The 19,313-nt window shown below is 38.9% G+C and overlaps 1 protein-coding gene across 4 annotated transcripts in view; it reads right to left on the bottom strand.

The window, feature by feature from the left end:
• Positions 1 to 19,313, bottom strand: part of RBM47 (RNA binding motif protein 47) — a 164,229-nt gene that overhangs the window by 23,241 nt on the left and 121,675 nt on the right. For all 4 annotated transcript variants that reach the window (XM_082637486.1, XM_082637488.1, XM_082637485.1 and 1 more), the window contains one exon: positions 13,355 to 13,478. The gene's annotated coding sequence lies outside the window, so the exon portion shown is untranslated. The remainder of the gene's footprint in view (positions 1 to 13,354; positions 13,479 to 19,313) is intronic.

Raw genomic sequence — 19,313 nt, forward strand, 5'->3', positions numbered from 1 at the left:
AAGGTCCAAGGTAGTGTTTTTTTGATACCAAACTACTCATTTAATTTGGTTGAAAACGTATCAATTTTATTTTTCACAGCAAAGAACTACCACCATAAAGCTCTATCACACTGATTCTGTCGTCAAACTGATTTGTCATCCAGCAAACTGACAGGCCTGGGTCACACAAATACCACTTTTGCAATCAGGCTAAGGCTCTGCCAAGCTATAGAAATGCCTCATTAAATTCAGACCCCTCTGCTTCATGGACATGTGAAAACTGCTGACAATCTGGTTTTTAAGACTTAGACCTTTCTCTGGTGTCACTGCTGGTTTCTAATTATGTAGAAAGCTTCACTTAAGATTCAGAGTTGTGGGCTTCCCTGGTGGCACAGTGGTTGAGAGTCCGCCTGCCGATGCAGGGGACGCAGGTTCGTGCCCCGGTCCAAGAAGATCCCACATGCCGCGGAGTGGCTGGGCCCGTGAGCCATGGCCGCGGAGCCTGTGCTCCGCAACGGGAGAGGCCACAACAGTGAGAGGCCCGCGTACCGAAAAAAAAAAAAAAAAAAAAGATTCAGAGTTGTGGGCTGCCCTGGTGGCACAGTGGTTAAGAATCCACCTGCCAATGCAGGGGACACGGGTTCGAGCCCTGGTCTGGGAGGATCCCACATGCCGCGGAGCAACTAAGCCCGTGTGCCAAAACTACTGAGCCCACGTGCTACAACTACTGAAGCCCACGTGCCTAGAGCGCATGTTCCGCAATAAGAGAAGACACTGCAATGAGGAACCCGCGCACCGCAACGAAGAGCAGCCCCCGCTCGCTGCAACTAGAGAAAGCCCACGCGCAGCAACAAAGACCCAACGCAGCCAAAAATAAATAAATTAAAAAAAAAAGATTGAGTTGTTTTTTTTTAAAGACACTATGAACAATCACTGTAAATGTGCTCCTGGAACACAGTCAATTTACTGATACTAAAATCAACCTCTGTACCCCTTAGGCAGAAGGCAATGAACTGATGAAATAGATGATCAAACAATATTTGTGTATGTGTTCATTCATTTAATCAAACACTTGCTGATTGAACTGACTGAACACTTGCTGTATGCCAGGCCATGCTAGGTGCTTGGTGATACAGTGGTGACTACTGCACAGTACTTGGGGTTCCTAGTCTAGCAAGGGTGGACAAAGAAGGAGGGAGAGGAGAGAGAGCAGAGCAAACATCCTGAGCAAAGATGGGTAGCCACTTAAGATTATTTAACCCTAGGAGAACACATATGTTCTTTCAATTAACATTTTATTGAGTGCCAAAGGTATGACAGTGGCTTCGTAAAGTATACAAGCAACAATGAACCATGGGTCAAAACAGAACCCAAGGAGCGACCCAGCTATAACAGGTGGACAAGGACTGAAAATCTGCACATCTGGTTTAATTATATTTAGAGACAGATGGAACTTCTGCAAGTGAAGCTCTCCTTATCCTCCTACACTTAAAGTTACATTATCATATATCGCATTACTGCGAACATAATACCCGATGATGTTGTAGTGGAATGAATTAATTAAAATCATGAAAATCAAAATCAATTTTATTGAGCATCTTTATAAGCCAAACACTCTGCTGACTGCCATCATTTAGCACAGCGAGATGATTTCAGAGGGGGACTGTGTTCCAAGGCATGTCTAGCATTTCTGGAAATGTGGCTGGAGAGTGTATTTTACTTATATGCTATGAAGAGGGTGGCATAAAAGACAATAGATGACTTAAATGCAATCCTCCCTGGAGGGAAGGAGATGGGCCACAAATAATCAAAGAATTTCCGTAACGTATGGTTTAAAAACTCTTGCCGAGTTAATGATAGCTACGATTTTTGAGCAATTATTATGTGCATAAGTCACCTTAAGGAAGTTATTTGATTTTTCGTGACATCCCTATGAGATGAAGTTTAAAATGCAGGCTCTAGAGCAGGGGATCAGCAAACTACAGTCAGAGGGCCAAATTCAACCCTGTGGCTGTTCTTATAAAGTTCTGTTGGAATGTAGCCATGCCCATTTGTTTACATATTGTTTACAGCTGCTTTCATGCTACAATGGCAGAGTTGAACTGCTGCAGCAGAGACTAGTGCGGTCCACGAAACCTCAAATATTTACTGTTTGGCGCTTTATAGCAAAAGACCTGGTCTAGGGTCAAATTTCCTGGGTTTGAGCCCTAGTTCTTTAACTATGGAGCTGTATGACATTGGTTAAGTTCTTTAAAGTCTTCGTTCCTCACCATCCTCATCTGCAAAATGATACTGGTGGTAATAATCATCACTATCTCAAGGCGTCACTGTGAGGAATAAATATATACCAAGTGCTTAGAACAAAACCAAGTATATACTAAGGGTTTGATAAATGTTGGCTATTATTGCCTCCTTTTTAAAGATCAGGAGCTTGTGGCTCAGAGCAATCAAATAACTTACCCAAGACCACTCAGAATTGAAATTTAGCTGATGACAAAGTCCAAGCTCTTTCTACCATGGTACTCTGCCTTTGCTATTTTCTTAGAAGAGTTAGGGATAGCCAGTGTTAACAGAATAAAAACAATATCAAGAAGAGATGGACATTGGTTAACAGAGTTGAAGGGAAACTCAAGCACAGATCCACAGTAAAATTGTTGGAAAACCATTCCTTCCTACCAAATGCCTCACTGCACCTCCCACCCTCCCCACTCCTCTTCAGAGAGTTCTACAAACTGTTCCATAGTCTATTTCTGGCCCTTTATAAAGTAGTTAATAGGTTCAAATTATAATTTTTAGACTTAAAAAAATCTATTGAATTAAATTCTTAAATGGAAATGTTTAGGGACTAGAATTCACATAATCCAAATGTTTAAGTGAGAATATGGGACTACAGTGTGGCAGTGGGATGGGCTTACCCAACCCAGGCTCCGGAGTCAGACTGCCTGGCTTATACCCTGGCTCCACTGCTTGAGAAACAAGTGTCATCACACCAGTCACTTTAATCTTTGTGAGCCTCAGTTTCACCATCTATAAAATGGTAATAATATATCTCACAGTGTTGTGAAGATTAAATGATAATGCATATAAAAGCACTTAGAAAAGTACTTGGTTCTATCAAATGCTCAAATTGACTACATTTTATATTTTCATATCCTATATGCTTTTTAAATTATTATTATTTCAGTTGGGCAAAATAGCAGATGTTTTTCAAGGATGTTCTATTGGGAGAGAACTATATAGCCACAGCTTAGAATCACAAATTTTCTGCTTGACAATTTAATTTTAAAAGCTAAAGAATCTGAGGGAATTTACTCCCAGATTTTTGTGGATAAACTGGAAGGGAACTTCTATAGCTATTATGTTCTGCATTTATATAGGAAAATGCTTTAAGACATTGTAAATGTGAAATGTTATAATGATGCATTTTTAAAGCTAATGATTATGCAAAAAGCAAACACTATGTTTTTGATATTTGTTCAATTGTGTATTATATTCTTTTTATTACTACTTAGTATACCTACACTAATGCTTTGTGTCTACCCATTGAATGTAGTAGTAAATATTGCTTATTAACTATGATATATTCAAATTACCACTGGCAAGTTTAAGAAAGTTACCTGGGAATAATATTCACAGAAAAACTTTATGTGCCAGCATTGGAATATATGAAATGGTAGTCTGATGAATGGTTATTTTTATTATAAAAATATTCTTTAATTTGCAAAGGGATTTATAACAGAGTTCCTTTAGATAGGAAGTCCCCTATGTCATCTAGAATATGATTCAAGTTATTAAAAAATTGATCTCTCTATATATCTTTCCTGTATATACCTTCCCTATACTGATATATACCTACAAACTATGCCAAAGTATCAATCCCATTTTCATGATGGAGAAACTGGATGATCATGTGCTTAAGCTCAAGATCACAATTACACAGTGATAAAATTGGAATTATAATTTAATAAAGGAACCTTATCTTTGGGATGATAGTCTCTAGTTTAACTTCTGTTTGACAATAGAGTCCATTTATATTCAAGACAAAATCTGGGCAGTCCAAATATAGTAGAGATCCAGATATCTATAGCTTTTTAAAAATTCTAAAATTTGTGTGTAAAGAATATTTTTCATTTGCTTAGTTTCTTGAATTTATGCAAAACAGATTTAGAAAGTGAACTTTCCCAAACATAAGCTTACACAGTCTTTATGATGATGTGTAAATACTCTTCCTTTCCTCCAATTTCAAACTATATTTGCAAGTGGTAGTTATATAGTAATAATATGGTCTATTATTACTATGCCATATTATACATGAGTACATGCTCTATGGGATATGTTCTTATATTACCTTCTGGTGGTATGTCAAATAGTAGTATATAAGAATATCATAGGTCTCTTTGTAAGAAAAATGACAAATTGCCTGTTCTGAAACAAAGACTCTGAAATGGAGTGACATAGTCAAACATTAGCTTCAGTTTTAGGTGTGACCTTCTGATTTTGTTTGGTTAACATTAGTCATTTCAGTTCTGACTATGAAAAAATATCTGCTACCACAGAAAAAAACCAGATCCTGTTTAATGTTGATGTCCTTGGATTACATTGCCAAGTATCCCAAGGCAATAGTTACAGTGAAATAGCATTTGGCCAGAAATACTCTCAATACTGAATAAGCCATGGGTTACTTTCTTCTACAAATGTTTAAGTTGAATGCGGGTTATTTTTGAAGTTAAAAATATTTTTAAATACCACAACAATACGACTATAATAGGCTCTTTGTGAGAAAAAAATATAAAAGAAAGTAAACTTTATAGTGGGAGGCAAAGACGATATGCATTAAAATGCAACTTTAAACTAACCCCCAAATTATATTTTTTTATTCATTAAATGTTTAAATATTATTTGCCCTTTACTACCTTTCTATCTTTGGTCTTTCTCTGGTGATATTTGGTTTATTATCATTATTTTGCATACAGTGAGAAACGAAAATGATAGTTTAAAGAACAGGTCCGGGCTTCCCTGGTGGCGCAGTGGTTGAGAGTCTGCCTGCCAATGCAGGGGATACTGGTTCGAGCCCTGGCCTGGGAAGATCCCACATGCTGCGGAGCAACTGGGCCCGTGAGCCACGACTACTGAGCCTGCGCGTCTGGAGCCTGTGCTCCGCAACAAGAGAGGCCGCGACAGTGAGAGGCCCACGCACCGCGATGAAGAGCGGCCCCCGCTTGCCACAACTAGAGAAAGCCCTCGCACAGAAACGAAGACCCAATACAGTGAAAAATAAATAAATAAATAAATGTATATATTAAAAAAAAAAAAAAGAACAGGTCCTTCTAGCAAAAGTATGGCTAAAGTTAAACCCTAATACTCAGTAGATTAATTCTTATTATAAAAACTTGGACTCTATTAGAAATGGGGCCATTGGAGAGAGGTCCCTTTATAACAGAAAAAGTCAAATTCACTTTCTATTATGAAGTGATTTTAGACATTTTAGGCTACTTCCACTTTCTTCTACACTGTTTGAAATGTATTAGAAAAGTTAAAAGAATATGGTTTATCTCATTAGGTATAATTGAAGCTTTTCAAAGGCAGGGACCTTTATTTTGGTATCCCCAGTGCCTAAGCACTGAATGAAAAAGTATTTCAATAAAGGAAAAAATTAATGAAAGAACCAGTGAATGAGCACTGTCTTTTATAAGAAACATGGTAGGATAAAGCTACAAAAAATTTTTAATATTATGTATAACTACCAGTAAATTGCTTTGGATATTTTTTTCTATTTATACTTATCTATTTATTTAACTTTTGTGGTTTACCTGCATTTGGAACTGTGTACAAAGAGCCATGCCAAGTACTGTCCAGGGTCTGTTGACATAATCAGAAAGAGCACACTGAAGAATGGATAGGTCAGCTTTGGTACAGGAGCTGGCATTTCTAATACACAGCTCAGGCATCAGCAGTGTCAAGGGGGGAAGCCCCGCCAACCATTGATTGATGGACTATATCGAAGGCTCCCTAGAAACTTCTTGGTAAAGCAGGCACTGGTCAGGCAGCTGCAGAACTTCCATGACTTTTTTTTTGCCTGAGCCGATATGCTTAGCTTCTACTATATTGTCTCAGGGATTTGGTAGAGATTTTCTGCCGCCACAAGGAAACAGGCACAAAGACAGTGCCTGACCATGAAGGCAGTTTCCATACGCTCTCTTACGTGCAGGTGTTTTCTGGAAAGGCTGGGTGTTACAGTGCTTCAGCTCACACAGCGGGATAGGGTCCTTTTCTCCCTGGTATTTCTCCACTCCTGAGCAGTTCTCTACCATGCAGTAGTAGTGGGTCTTGATGAGGTGGAAGAGAAATCACAAACTAATCTGATACTGAATAGAATATAGAAGTTCACAAATGTCTATGTAGGAAATCTCCAAGTTTCTTGATCCAGTAGTGTCACTTACCTGTCTTGCCACACAGGCAAGCAACCTCTTGTTCAGCAGGAAAAAGGTGGGGAAGCAGCACTGGGACCTCTGGTTTTAGGGGAGAAAAAAATCACTATTGCCGTCTTTCCTCCTTATTCATATTTCTTCATAGTATCTTTTTCTTAATTATTTTTTTCTCTTTCTCATCTTAAATTCTCATTTAATATCACTGGTTTTCAAATGTAAATACCTGGTTAGTAAGTACCCCAGAGTAACATATAGGAATAGAGTGATGCTACTGATTAGTAGCTGTTTGCTTTAATCCTTGTTTAAATAACACACACACACCCCACTTTTTACTGGGTATTCACCACTTGAACAAAATGTAGTAATATATGGTTTTAAACTAGGGAAAGGAAGAGAGTTTCTCAATTACAAATTATTTAAATACTAAATTGCTAATTTTTTCAAGGTAGAATTTGCAGAGGTTTTTTTTTTTTTTTTTGGTGGGGCGGGCATAGGGAAGTTGCTCTATTCTGAGGAAAGATATTTATTAAAAGAAGGAGAAGAAGAGAGGGTGGAGGGGAAGGAGAACCAGTTTTCCCAGTCTCTACAATTTAACTAAGCAGTTAAAGTTAACTGGAAATTTACATAAAAGTTACATAGAATATAAAAGTTATACAGAAAGCAGAACTATATTAGTTAAAGAAACTCATGAAATATAGACTGAAATTTAAGAATGGAAATGAACAGAAAATATATCTCCAGAGTTTTCCTGAACCTAGGGCATTTAGAACAAAATGGTCAAGTGTCAGGAAGCTTATGATTTTTCAGGTATAATAAACTCCTGGGACTATTGCTGGAGATGTAATTGCTGTTCACGTCTCACGCAGTCTGTACTTTCCTTGTGTGCCCTTGGAGTTAATATTTCAATTGAAAAACTAGCATACCAACAAAAACGCCCCTGATTTAAGCTAGTCATTTATTCTCAGTCTCACAGGGAAATACTGGATATTCTTTGAGTTAATAAAGTGTGAAATGATTTTAATGCTTCAAGGGAAATATAGTACACCAGTCTGGCAAACTGTTTTTAGAAAGTGTGGCTTAGCTTATCCCACCTGACATCAGAAAACTTAATAGGCTTAGTTATTTCCTTTTTCTCTAAGTCGCCTTTTATGGCAAAGAGAAGATGAGGACCTAGAGCAGCGAACAGTTTATGTCTGTAAACCAGTCCCCATGAAAAACAAGAGGGGACAGACTGGGTCACAGTGTGTTTCTCATAGGTCCTGAAGTCAGAGCCTTAGTAGATAAACACTAATTTATTTGAGATTTGGATGTCCAACTGCCAATACTGGGTTCTAATGTTGAGAATCTAATTCATGTGCAGAATCCTGCAACTATGAGTTATGTTAGTGGGGCGATGTTATCTCCAAGCCTGTCAGAGCAGCGAGTGCAGGGCAGACCTTTGGTCCTGGTGATACTGGATGAGGCAGCTTACGCCGCCTGGTAGTTTCTTCTTCTCAAGATTCTGCAAGTGAAGGCTAAGCAAACCTTCACATTTTACACTGTAAGCACATTTAGGTTCTGTCCACTGTAAAACAGAACTAGGATAACTGTTTTGGAAGTACAGTTTGCCCACATAACTGTCGCTAACCTAGTTTGGTTTCTCTAAAGCAGCACCAAGAGAAATTTATTTTTGTACGAACATAAATAAATAAAAATTTGCTGTAGCCCAAAATTCACAGTCACAGTGCATGGAGTGACCTCTCTCTTTCCCTCTGCTGCCAAGTATATGCACATATAACACACACACACACACACACACACTCCCTTGTTTCTTCTCAGCCTAAAATGCTATCTACCTCTGCTGTTCTTTTTTTTTTTTAACATCTTTATTGGAGTATAATTGCTTGACAATGGTGTGTTAGTTTCTGCTTTATAACAAAGTGAATCAGCCATACATATACATGTATCCCCATATCTCCTCCCTCTTGCGTCTCCCTCCCACAGTCCCTATCCCACCCCTCACACCAGTCAGAACAGCCACCATCAAAAAATCTACAAACAATATATGCTGGAGAGGGTGTGGGGAAGAGGGAACCCTCCTGCACTGTTGGTAGGAACGTAAATTGATACAGCCACTATGGAGAACAGTAAGGAGGTTCCTTAAAAAACTAAAAATAGAACTACCATATGACCCAGAAATCCCACTATTGGGCATATACCCTGGGAAAACCATAATTCAAAGAGTCATGTACCACAATGTTCACTGCACCTCTGCTGTTCTTTTATTGGGGATTTCATCAAGCATGTTTGCATCAAAATGTTTGCTGATCCTGGCCACTGCCTCACGGCTCTCACTGCTATATCCTAGTTATAAGAGCTGAGCCTGCTGGGCTGTTAGTTCCCCAATTGCTTCAGCTTTCTCTCATCTGTCTGTTGGGAAACCACCAAAGCCTACACGAGAAAGAAAAGTGTGTGAGGATGAGCATACATGTGAATATGTGTGTCAGTTGCTTAACTGACACACATCTTCACTGAGACATGATGGGATTGAAAAGTACCTCTTTAGAAGGAAGCCTGGCTCTTACCATACACCATATACAACAACTGACTCACAGTGGATCAAAGACCTAAGTGTAAGAGCTAAAACTATAAAACTCTTAGAAGAAAATATAGAGGAAAAACTTCATGACATTGGATTTGGCATTGATTTCTATGACACCAAAAGCACAGGCAACAAAAGAAAAAAATAGATAAATTGGGCTACATCAAAATGAACACTTTTGTGAATCAAAGAACACTGTAAGCAGAATGAAAAGGCAACCCATGGAACAGGAGAAAATAATTTCTCAAAATATTAAGGAATTAATATCCAGAGTATACAAAGAACTCCTACAATTCAACAATAAAAAAGCAAACCAACCAATTTAAAAATAGGCAAAGGGCTAAGCAGGCAATTCTCCAAAGATGATACACAAATAGCTAATAAGCATAAGATGCTCAACATCACTAATCATTAGGAAGATGCAAATCAAAACCACAATAATATACCACTTCATACCTGTTGGGATGTCTATAATTTAAAACAAAACAGAAATAAGTGTTGGCAGGAACGTGGAGAAATTGGAACCCTTGTGCATTGTTGGTGGGAATACAAAATGGTGCAGCTGCTGTGGAAAACAGTATGGTAGATCCTCAAAAACTTAAACATAGGGAGCTTCCCTGGTGGCGCAGTGGTTGAGAGTCCGCCTGCTGATGCAGGGGACACGGGTTCGTGCCCCGGTCTGGGAAGATCCCACATGCCGCGGAGCGTCTAGGCCCGTGAGCCAGGCTGCTGAGCCTGCACGTCCGGAGCCTGTGCTCCGCAACGGGAGAGGCCACGACAGTGAGAGGCCCGCGTATTGCAAAAAAACAAAACAAAACAAAACTTAAACAAAGAATTATCACATGATCCACCTGTCCCACTACTGCGTTTATACTCAAAAGAATTGAAAACAGGGATTCAAATAGATATTAGTACCACCCATGATCACAGCAGTATTATTCACATAGCCCAAAGGTGGAAATAACCCATATGTTCATCAATGCATGAATGGATAAACAAAATGTAGTATATATATACAAAATAGAAAATTATTCAGCCTTATAAAGGCAGGAAATTCTGGCACATGCTACAACATGGATGAACCATGAAAATATTATGCCAAGTGAAACATGCCAGACCCAAAAGGACAAATATTGTATAATTCCTCTTACATGCGATACCTGGAATAGTCAAATTTATAGAGACAGAAGATAGAATGGTGGTTGCCAGGAGCTGGGGGGATGGAGGAATGGAGAGTTGTTGTTTAATGGGTACAAAGTTTCAGTACAGGAAGATGAGAAAGTTCTAGAGATGGATGGTGGTGATATTTGCACAACAATGGGAATGTATTTAATGTCTCTGAACTGTACACCTAAAAATGGTTAAAACAGTAAATTTTATGTTATGCATATTTTACCACAAAAAAAAAGTCATGGAAAACCAGCGGAGTTAATATATGGAATGAAAGGGAGGAAAGAATGCAGATTTTTAAGAGAAAATGGGAAAATGATTAGACAAATGATGTTCTAGGTTATGTAGCTTTTTTCTTCATATTTACGATTCAAACTGCAAAGAGAGGCAAATGATCAATATATTGGCTTTTCAACTGAGACTTTTCAAGTGTGTGAAATCTAGTCAAAAAGTGTCCTTGTTCCAAGATTAAGATTAGAGCTAGTCTGAGGTATTATTACAATTCCTTCATGCTTTTAGATTTTGGAAGTTGTTCCAACATATATGGAACTTTTTTTTCTGAGTACAAAACAAACCAGTTATTACAAAGTGGCACAAAATCTGAGTAGAAAGGAATCCAGCAAATATTTATGAAGTATCTATTGTGTGTTAAAATGCAAGGGACAGTCTACTTCAAAGAGAGAGCAATGGCCAGTGGCAGACTTTCTTGCCAATGTTTGGCCCAGTCTCCCTGACACTGCTCAGTGTATCTCAGTAGTTGAGTCAGACAATTTTAACATTTCTGGTAGATGTAAGTGGTAATGGCGAAGGATAGCTAAATATTCATAGGCTTATTTACTCCTTAAACCTGTTTGGTGTGTTCCAAAGTTTGAAAATCTGATTAAAATTCATGAACAATACCAGTACTAGGACAGACTTTCAGTGTATGGTTGGTGAGGATGATGATTAGACAGAACTCGTCTGTAGAAACGATCACTTTAAAATTTTAGTCATGACTCTCCAAATTTCTGTGAAGCCCACTGACCATTCCTTTGCTTTGGGGGTCCTCGGCCTTTGCTATTTTATCTATTACTTATGAATTATAGATGTTAGAGCTAAAAGAAACCTTAGAGGCCATCTTGAAGGATTTTCCTATTACTTTACTTTTACATTTAAAAATATGATTAACTTGAAATTTTTTCCTAGTATTTAACGCAGGGAAACTTTTTTTCTCCTAAAGAACTGGTGTGCTTTCGCTGTGGGATAACGGAAATTATACAACACATCATGTTGTTCAAAGTTTAGATATCTTTATTGCTGTTTTCACTACTTTGTGTACTCACATATTTTTACTAAAAACCACCTCAGACACTCTTTAGATACAGACAAATTGAACCTCTCACTTTAAAAGAAGAAAAACAGGTCTTGAGAAGTTAAGTGACCTATCCAAGGTTAAGTATTTTTGTTTGTTGTTTGTCTGGACTCACCAACTGAATTAAGCTTCTCGTAGACAAAGAAAATCTCTTTTGTTCCCCGGAAGCACATAGTACAGAAATGAACACAAGCAGTCGTAATAAATGCCAAGTGAATGAATGCAAGCCTCATAGGTGCATTCCCCCATGAACAGATCTGAGAGATCAAGGTGGATGCAGTGTCGATTGGATGATACTGTCTTCTACTTCAGAGACCTGGTGTTGGTTAAGGCTGGGCTGGGCCAGGGGGAGGGAACAGGCTTATACTTCCTGAGCTTCTGTAGAAATATTTATAATTTTAAATCTTCTCAACGTGATAGAATTCAATCTGTACATGTGTGCAGTGGTATGAACATTGTCATATATAATAGGTGGGGATGGGAAGGCAAATATAATTTGGTACATTTCTGGAGGATAGTTTGACAACATCAAGAGCTTTACAGTAGTAGTCATTAAAAGCAGTTCCTTCTCATTAACTCCATTTATAGAAATTTACCCCAAGAAAATAATTGGAGACATGAGTAAAATTTATAGTCAAGTATGTTCACTACTGTGGTATTTATAGCATAATGTAATGAACATAATAGCATGTATTTATATGTGATGTAACAAACAATGTTCAACAGTATGGAAATGGCTACAAAAATTACAGCATAGTTGTAGGCTAGAATACTTATTTCATGTTCTCAATTCTGTTAACCTTGTTAAAAAATATTTTAGAATATATATGAAATATTTTAAAAAACTTTAAAAGGACTAAATATACTATAATGTTAACTGTGGTTACCTTTCGATTGTGGGATTATAAGTAATTTTATGTTATTCTTTAATTTCCAAGTTTTCTTTAATTAATATGCTTTCAGAAAAAGAAAAAATATATATAATTAAAACAATTTTAGCTCTCTGAGTCCCTGAATCCAGAACCCAGCCTAGAGGATATGAAAAGGGACTTCGGGGGGGCATGGGGAGTTGCTGGGCAATCAGTGTCACCAGTAGCCCCTCCCTAACACACAGGGATCTACTGCCTCTACCTTTCAAAGCTAAGTGAGGGCCGTGTCTGCGGCCGGGAGGGCTGCCCGTCCAAGGTTCTGGGTGAAGTTGATATGAGCAGCCTCTTTCTTCTATGCCCCCGTCCCTGCCATAGCATACATAGGATTATCACCCACAGAATAATAATACCTTCTGTCTATGGAGAATTATATAGTTGTCACAGTATATTTACATATGTTGTAATTCATTGGACTGCCATGATTTGGAGAGTCTAACATAACAGTTGTTATTTTTACCTTATATGACAGGTGAGGAAACAGAAATGAGAGAAGGCAGAAGGACTGTTTGAGAACATACCAGTATCTTCTGTGGCTTGTACAAAGGACCCTTCCTTGCATCCAAAATTTCAAAAGACAACTGATTGAAATACCCTTGATCTTTTTTTTTTTTTTGGTGAGGGAGACATTTATAAGCAATACACATTTTCCCTTAATTCCTAAGATGCTCACATATCAGCAGCAGTAGTTTTTCCTCTTGGGCCACAAAGATGTAAACAACAAAGAAATAAGGATTTTATATTGTCGGTTCAAAATGACTTACCAAATGACTTATCAAGTTGTATGTACTACTAACGTTGCGACATAAACATACACCAGGTAAACATTGTCTATACAGCAGACATCTTGGTTCATAAGAATGAAAATTTAATGTTTTCCTTAAGTGAAGAAGAAAAGGACACCAGCGGATGTACTTACCAAAACCCACCAATTTGATATGTCTGGTCCTTTACACAATGTTGAATAAGAATATACAAGGAGATTCAGGCAGCTTCCTTGGGATTTCTCAGTTCAATTTGTGGAGCACCCTTTGAAGCAAATCCTAAGAGGTAAAAAAAAAAATTGCTAGGAATGTTTTCTATTTGAATATAATTTTCATATGTGCATTACAAATTTGGGGCCATTTTCTTCAAAAAATGAATTACTATTACTAATTATCATAGTCTCTACAAACCAAGAAACGCAACCCTTTATTCCTCCTCCTATCCTTGAAAAGACAGGGAACAGGGCTTCCCTGGTGGCGCAATGGTTGAGAGTCCGCCTGCCGATGCAGGGGAACACGGGTTCGTGCCCCGGTCTGGGAAGATCCCATAAGCCGCGGAGCGGCTAGGCCCGTGAACCATGGCCGCGGAGCCTGTGCTCCGCAGCGGGAGAGGCCACAACAGCGAGAGGCCCGCGTACCGCAAAAAAAAAAAAAAAGGCACAGTGGCCGCAACACCAGACTCGGAGCACCTAGAAGACTGGGATTTTAACTCTAGCTCTGCCATGCCTTGTTCTGTGTTCTCAGACAAATTATTTTACCTGGCTGAGCCAAAGTTTGCTCCCCTGAAGAAGTAAAAGAGTTGGATTACCAGTAGTTTTCAAACTGGTTTTTTAATATTTGTTTTGTTTTGCTTCGTTTTTTTAGGTGTAGCATCCTTTCTTCCACCAAAAATTTACCTAGATGCAGAAACAAACTGATAAAACAGGAGCTGGCTAAACTGGTGGTTGGGGATGATATGGGGAAGCATCTCCACCCATTCTGCTCCATCATCCATGGGGGCTGTATGGAAACACCATAGGATCTTTAGGACCACAGAGCACAATTTGGAACCTGCCAATTAAATGGCCTCTAGAGACTTCCCTGGTGGTCCAGTGGGTAAGACTCCGTGCTCCCAATGCAGGGGGCCTTGGTTCGATCCCTGGTCGGGGAACTAGATCCCACATGCATGCCTAAACTAAGAGTCTGCATGCCGCAACTAAGAAGCCCGCATGCTGCAATGAAGATCCCATGTGCTACAACTAAAACCCAGTGCAGCAAAAACAAACAAACAAACAAATAAATAAATGGCTTCTAAAGTCAGTTACAGCTCCAAAATTATTCTGCCATAACTATCTCTATATTGCAATGACTGGCAAGGCATTCAATGGTATTCATAACTTTATGGGAACACAAGCAATAAAACTAAATCAGGGCTTCCCTGGTGGCGCAGTGGTTAAGAATCCGCCTGCCAATGCAGGGGACACGGGTTTGAGCCCTGGTCTGGGAAGATCCCACATGCCGCGGAGCGGAGCAACTAAGCCCATGCGCCACAACTACTGAGCCTGCACTCTAGAGCCTGCAAGCCACAACTACTGCGCCCACGTGCCACAAATACTGAGGCCTGCGCGCCTAGAGCCCGTGCTCTGCAACAAGAGAAGCCACTGCAGTGAGAAGCCCGAGCACCACAACAAGGAGTAGCCCCCGCTTGACACAACTAGAGAAAGCCCGTGCGCAGCAACGAAGACCCAACGCAGCCAAAAGTAAATAAATTAAATAAATAAAAAACCCAAAAAACAAAAGACTAAATCATACTCCAATAAAGATGCTAAAAAAAAAAACTAAATCATGAGCTGGCTTTAATCCTTATTATCAATGATCTATTAAAAAAAATAAAAAAGCCACACCCTCAAATAAATCATAGAGTAATTGCTGTTAAACTCTGTACATCTCAAAGCATATAATCCTCACCCTCATCTGTGAGGTCAATTTTCTAAATGCTACATCCTGGATAATACTTAATGATCAGCATCATGATCAGCATCACAGTGTTTGATAAATAAAAATAAATGTGCAAATTACACAAGCCGTGTCCTGAAATTAATTCTACCCTGTCAAGGCAACTGAATAAAATGTAGACTCCTGCACTATTCATTTACGAGTTAAGTGAATCCAGACAAATTTATTCAACTTTTCTGAGCCTCAGTCTCCACATCCATAAAGTGGAGCTAATTCCTTGCAGGACTGCATGGAGAACAGAGAAAATACTTGTAAAGCACCATTCCTGGCACATATTTGTGCAGAATTGTAAGTTTTCTCTCTGTAATGGCAAATTTTTTCCTTTGAGAAATAATATCATGGTAATGGACATGTAAAATCTATGAATTGGAATCAAATTATTAATATATAAATGAAATTATAGGTTCTATATAGTTTTGTGCTAAATCTTAATGATGGGAAGAAGAATTATTGAAGTGCCTTTCACAGCTATTCAAGTAACAGAAAATTTCCCCCAAATAAAACACTTCGGACTATTTGTTTCCAGAAAAATCCAATTTTCCAGAATGGCTCCAAACATAACCCATTTCGTAAATATTTTAATATTATTTTGTCATAAAAATCTTCAAGCGAAACCCACATGCTACTTTCTTCCCGTGGCTTCACACTCCTCCTGACACAACATTGGGTGTCTCGGGGCACCTTGAGAAGTCGATCTCTAGTACAAATCCTCCATTTTACTGTGGAGGAAACTGTCTTACTGAAGGTCATGTAAAATTTGTGGGGAAGTTCTTAGAGAAAAGAAATATTTCTAGACATAAACTGGGTTAATTAATTCATTCCAACCCCTCACCCACTCCTCGTTGTGTGAAAAAGCTATGGATATTGTCCATTATATCATGAAGTCTTTAGGAAGACCAACTGGGGAAATTTTCTTAGATTCCAGTAGAAGAAAAAGCTGTTCTGAGCAGAACACTGGTTTGTTTTCAATTTTTCAGGCATGTGAATCTTAAGAGTTACTCATGGGTCCTTCTTCAACAAATGGTGAGATCTGAGGGCAATCGTTTGTTGGACTTATGACGCCTGTGGCATCATCTTAATTTGCCTACCCTGATTTTTTTACCCTCTCTTCTTTAGTCTACCATATGTATTTTTGAAAGCTGTTCAAATCCACTTTTGCAATGAGGCAGGGTGTAAATAAGTATATGAAATTAATAAATGTATTGTTTCCCAAAGGATGTTCCAATCTAATATCAAGTTCCATGTCACGTTCTGCTTCTCTCAACTCTCACGCATAAACCGAGGCTAAAAATCACTTTCTCACCCCCGACTCCTCCACCAACAAATGAGAATTCTGTTTCTTAAAAACAAATCCTTTCTAAAGATAAACCAGTTGCCCACACCCAGGGACGCTAGTACACGGGCCTAAAGCTACCGGGAGACTACCAGGGCAACAGTCTAGTAACAGAGTTCTGGTTCTCGCTCTGCCGCCAGCAGTGTGAGACCACCCGTATGCCACTTAGCTTTTTTGGCCTCAGCATCCTCACCGGTATACTGAAGCTGCAAGTAACACCACATGTGAGAGTCGTTACAAGGATAAAATGAGACACTACGTTTGAACGCATCATGTAAACTGCCAACCATCAACTCCGGCCTGGATGCCTGCAGTAGTATCCCAGCTGACTTTGACCCATCCACTCTTGCCTGCTGCAATCAATCTGGCTCTCAAGACAGGCAAAGTGACCTTTTAAAAACACACAATTTGATCATGTCACCCTCCCGCTTAAACCTCTACACTCTCTTCCACTGCCCTTAGAATAAAATCAGTATCCCTAGTAAGAGGTATAAGGAAGACTTTGGCTGCTCCTCCAGCCTCATCTTGTGTCACTTCCCCCTTAACACTTGCTGTTCCCAGTGCCTTAAACGCTCACCAATGCTCCTACCTAGCCAGCTTGTTCTCATCCTTACATGTGACTCCTCAGAGGTCATCCCTGGAGCCCCTCAAAACATTCCTGAAACATCATAAAATCCCTCACAGCACTTCTCATAACACTGGCTTGAACCTCATGAAATTGCTGTTTGGGGGGACAAAAATGGTAGAATACCGGTAACTTCATATGGTTTAACTTTACAGTAGTTGGTATAATAGCAGTCTTCTCCAGGCAGTCGTAAACTTGCCTGGGGCAGAATCTAGATCTGACTCATTACTATAATCCCAGTGTCCCACACACAATCCTAGCACAGAGTAGGTGCTTCATACTTTAGTGTGAGGGATTGTTACTTTTTTAATGCTAAGCACATAATTTATATATTGTCATTGGTAGTATCACATTTTTATTCAAATGCCACTTCTGTGTTGCATAGGAATAAAATGAAGAAATAGAACACAGAAAATCACTTTTTTAAGATTTTCATTTCTGGTGTTTCTGGAAAGAAAGAATGAATTCTAGTAAGTATAATACATATCATCGGGGATAGAATTTAGCCCACTAGTATGGTATCATTTATGGATTTTTTCTTTTTTAACTCATATGTTTCTCACCAAAGGGCAGAAGGAAAATAACTCTCAAAGGAAACCAGATGATTTGGATTTATCTTTTTTTACAGCTTTTGCCACGTGACAGCAAATCAATTAGGGGGAAAAACTAGCATATAAAAGAGTGCTAGACTTGAAACCGAGGAATTTAAAAATACACTTCCCCATGATATTCAAAAAGAATGCATCTAAAAACATTCCCAGATCGCCTTACCCAACTATGCCTTATCTTGTGTCCCTCCTGAATTGAACAGAGGAAAGACCAAGCCTAAACAAGTTGGGATGATGTACAGGGTAGGGGAGGCTTGTTCACAAAGCATGTAACTTAATAATATTAATAACAGCTAATATTCACAGAGTACTTATTATGCACCAGGCACCGTGCTCAGCATTTCGTGTACACTGTCTTATTTAATCATTACTACAACCCCACAAAGCAAATTCTATGGTTATACTCATCCTGGAGATGAGGGAACTAAAAAGAGGGAGGCTGCCCATTTGCTCAGGTCCTTTAACTGTAAATGATGAAGCTGGGATTCAAACCCAGGAGGTCTGAGACCAGAATCTGTGCTCTTAATTATTTTGCTCTATGGAAGAATCTGATTGCTTCTACACCCCAGTCTGGAAGAGTGGAAAACTAAAATTTGTGTTATAACAAAAGTGACAAATTACTCTATATGTATTTATATTGCAGCTTCAGAGTCATTTATGAGAAGTCAAAACTGTGAATGGCAAACCCACGGATTTTTAAGGCCCAACATCTAAGAATTTTTTTGAAGCATCTCAATATTCAACTTTAAACAGTAAAAGATATTCTCAACTTGGGTTAGAAATAAAGATAGGAGTTTAACTTTTTGGATGAAAAGTAGAGAACGTTAGATACTCATAAATATCATGAGCTCAGAAATACCTCGTTACCCAACTTGTTCCCTAGATTCTTGAAAAGCTGGAACATTTGGGGAAGTTTTTGAGAAATCAGAGACCCCATGAAAGGAGTAAACAGAGCCTGCGATTTCGCTTTCTACGGTTGTCAATAATCTCTAATCAGATCGTTCTTTCTTGCTAACATTTAATAAAATAATCTACCTCTTTTAGTAGCAAACAAAACAAACACGCTAACGTTCACATCACAGAAATTATTTTTAAAATTAATGCAAGTTACTAATTCTTTACATATGATTCACAGGTGGTGGTTATTGATATATCACTACCCACCCCCCTCCATCTTTGTGCATTGACATTTGACCCTTTTTATAATGTGCACTTTGTACCAGTGAAACCTAAGGCACCAGCTAGTTACTCATTAAACTTGGGTGCCAAGGGCTGACTTGTACAAATTATGCTGTTAACTGCCCGGCCTGGCCTGTGTGCAGAAGTGGAAAAAGCAATCATCATAGCTGTGAAATTCTGTCATATCGGCAGAACTGAACTACAAATTGCAGCAATTCGTGCCTGACCTCTGATCTGTGAAGTTAGTCTAAACCTTTGAACCTCAGCTTGGAATTGAGAAACAGCATTTACTTGTACCAGAGAAGATGGCTGCTGTGAATAGTTAACTCCGTGACTGGTGCTCGATCCACATCCACCTCCCCCAAAGAGTCAAC

Source organism: Mesoplodon mirus (assembly GCF_964341445.2).
Source record: "Mesoplodon mirus genome assembly, chromosome: 2".
Lineage (NCBI taxonomy): Eukaryota > Metazoa > Chordata > Mammalia > Artiodactyla > Ziphiidae > Mesoplodon > Mesoplodon mirus.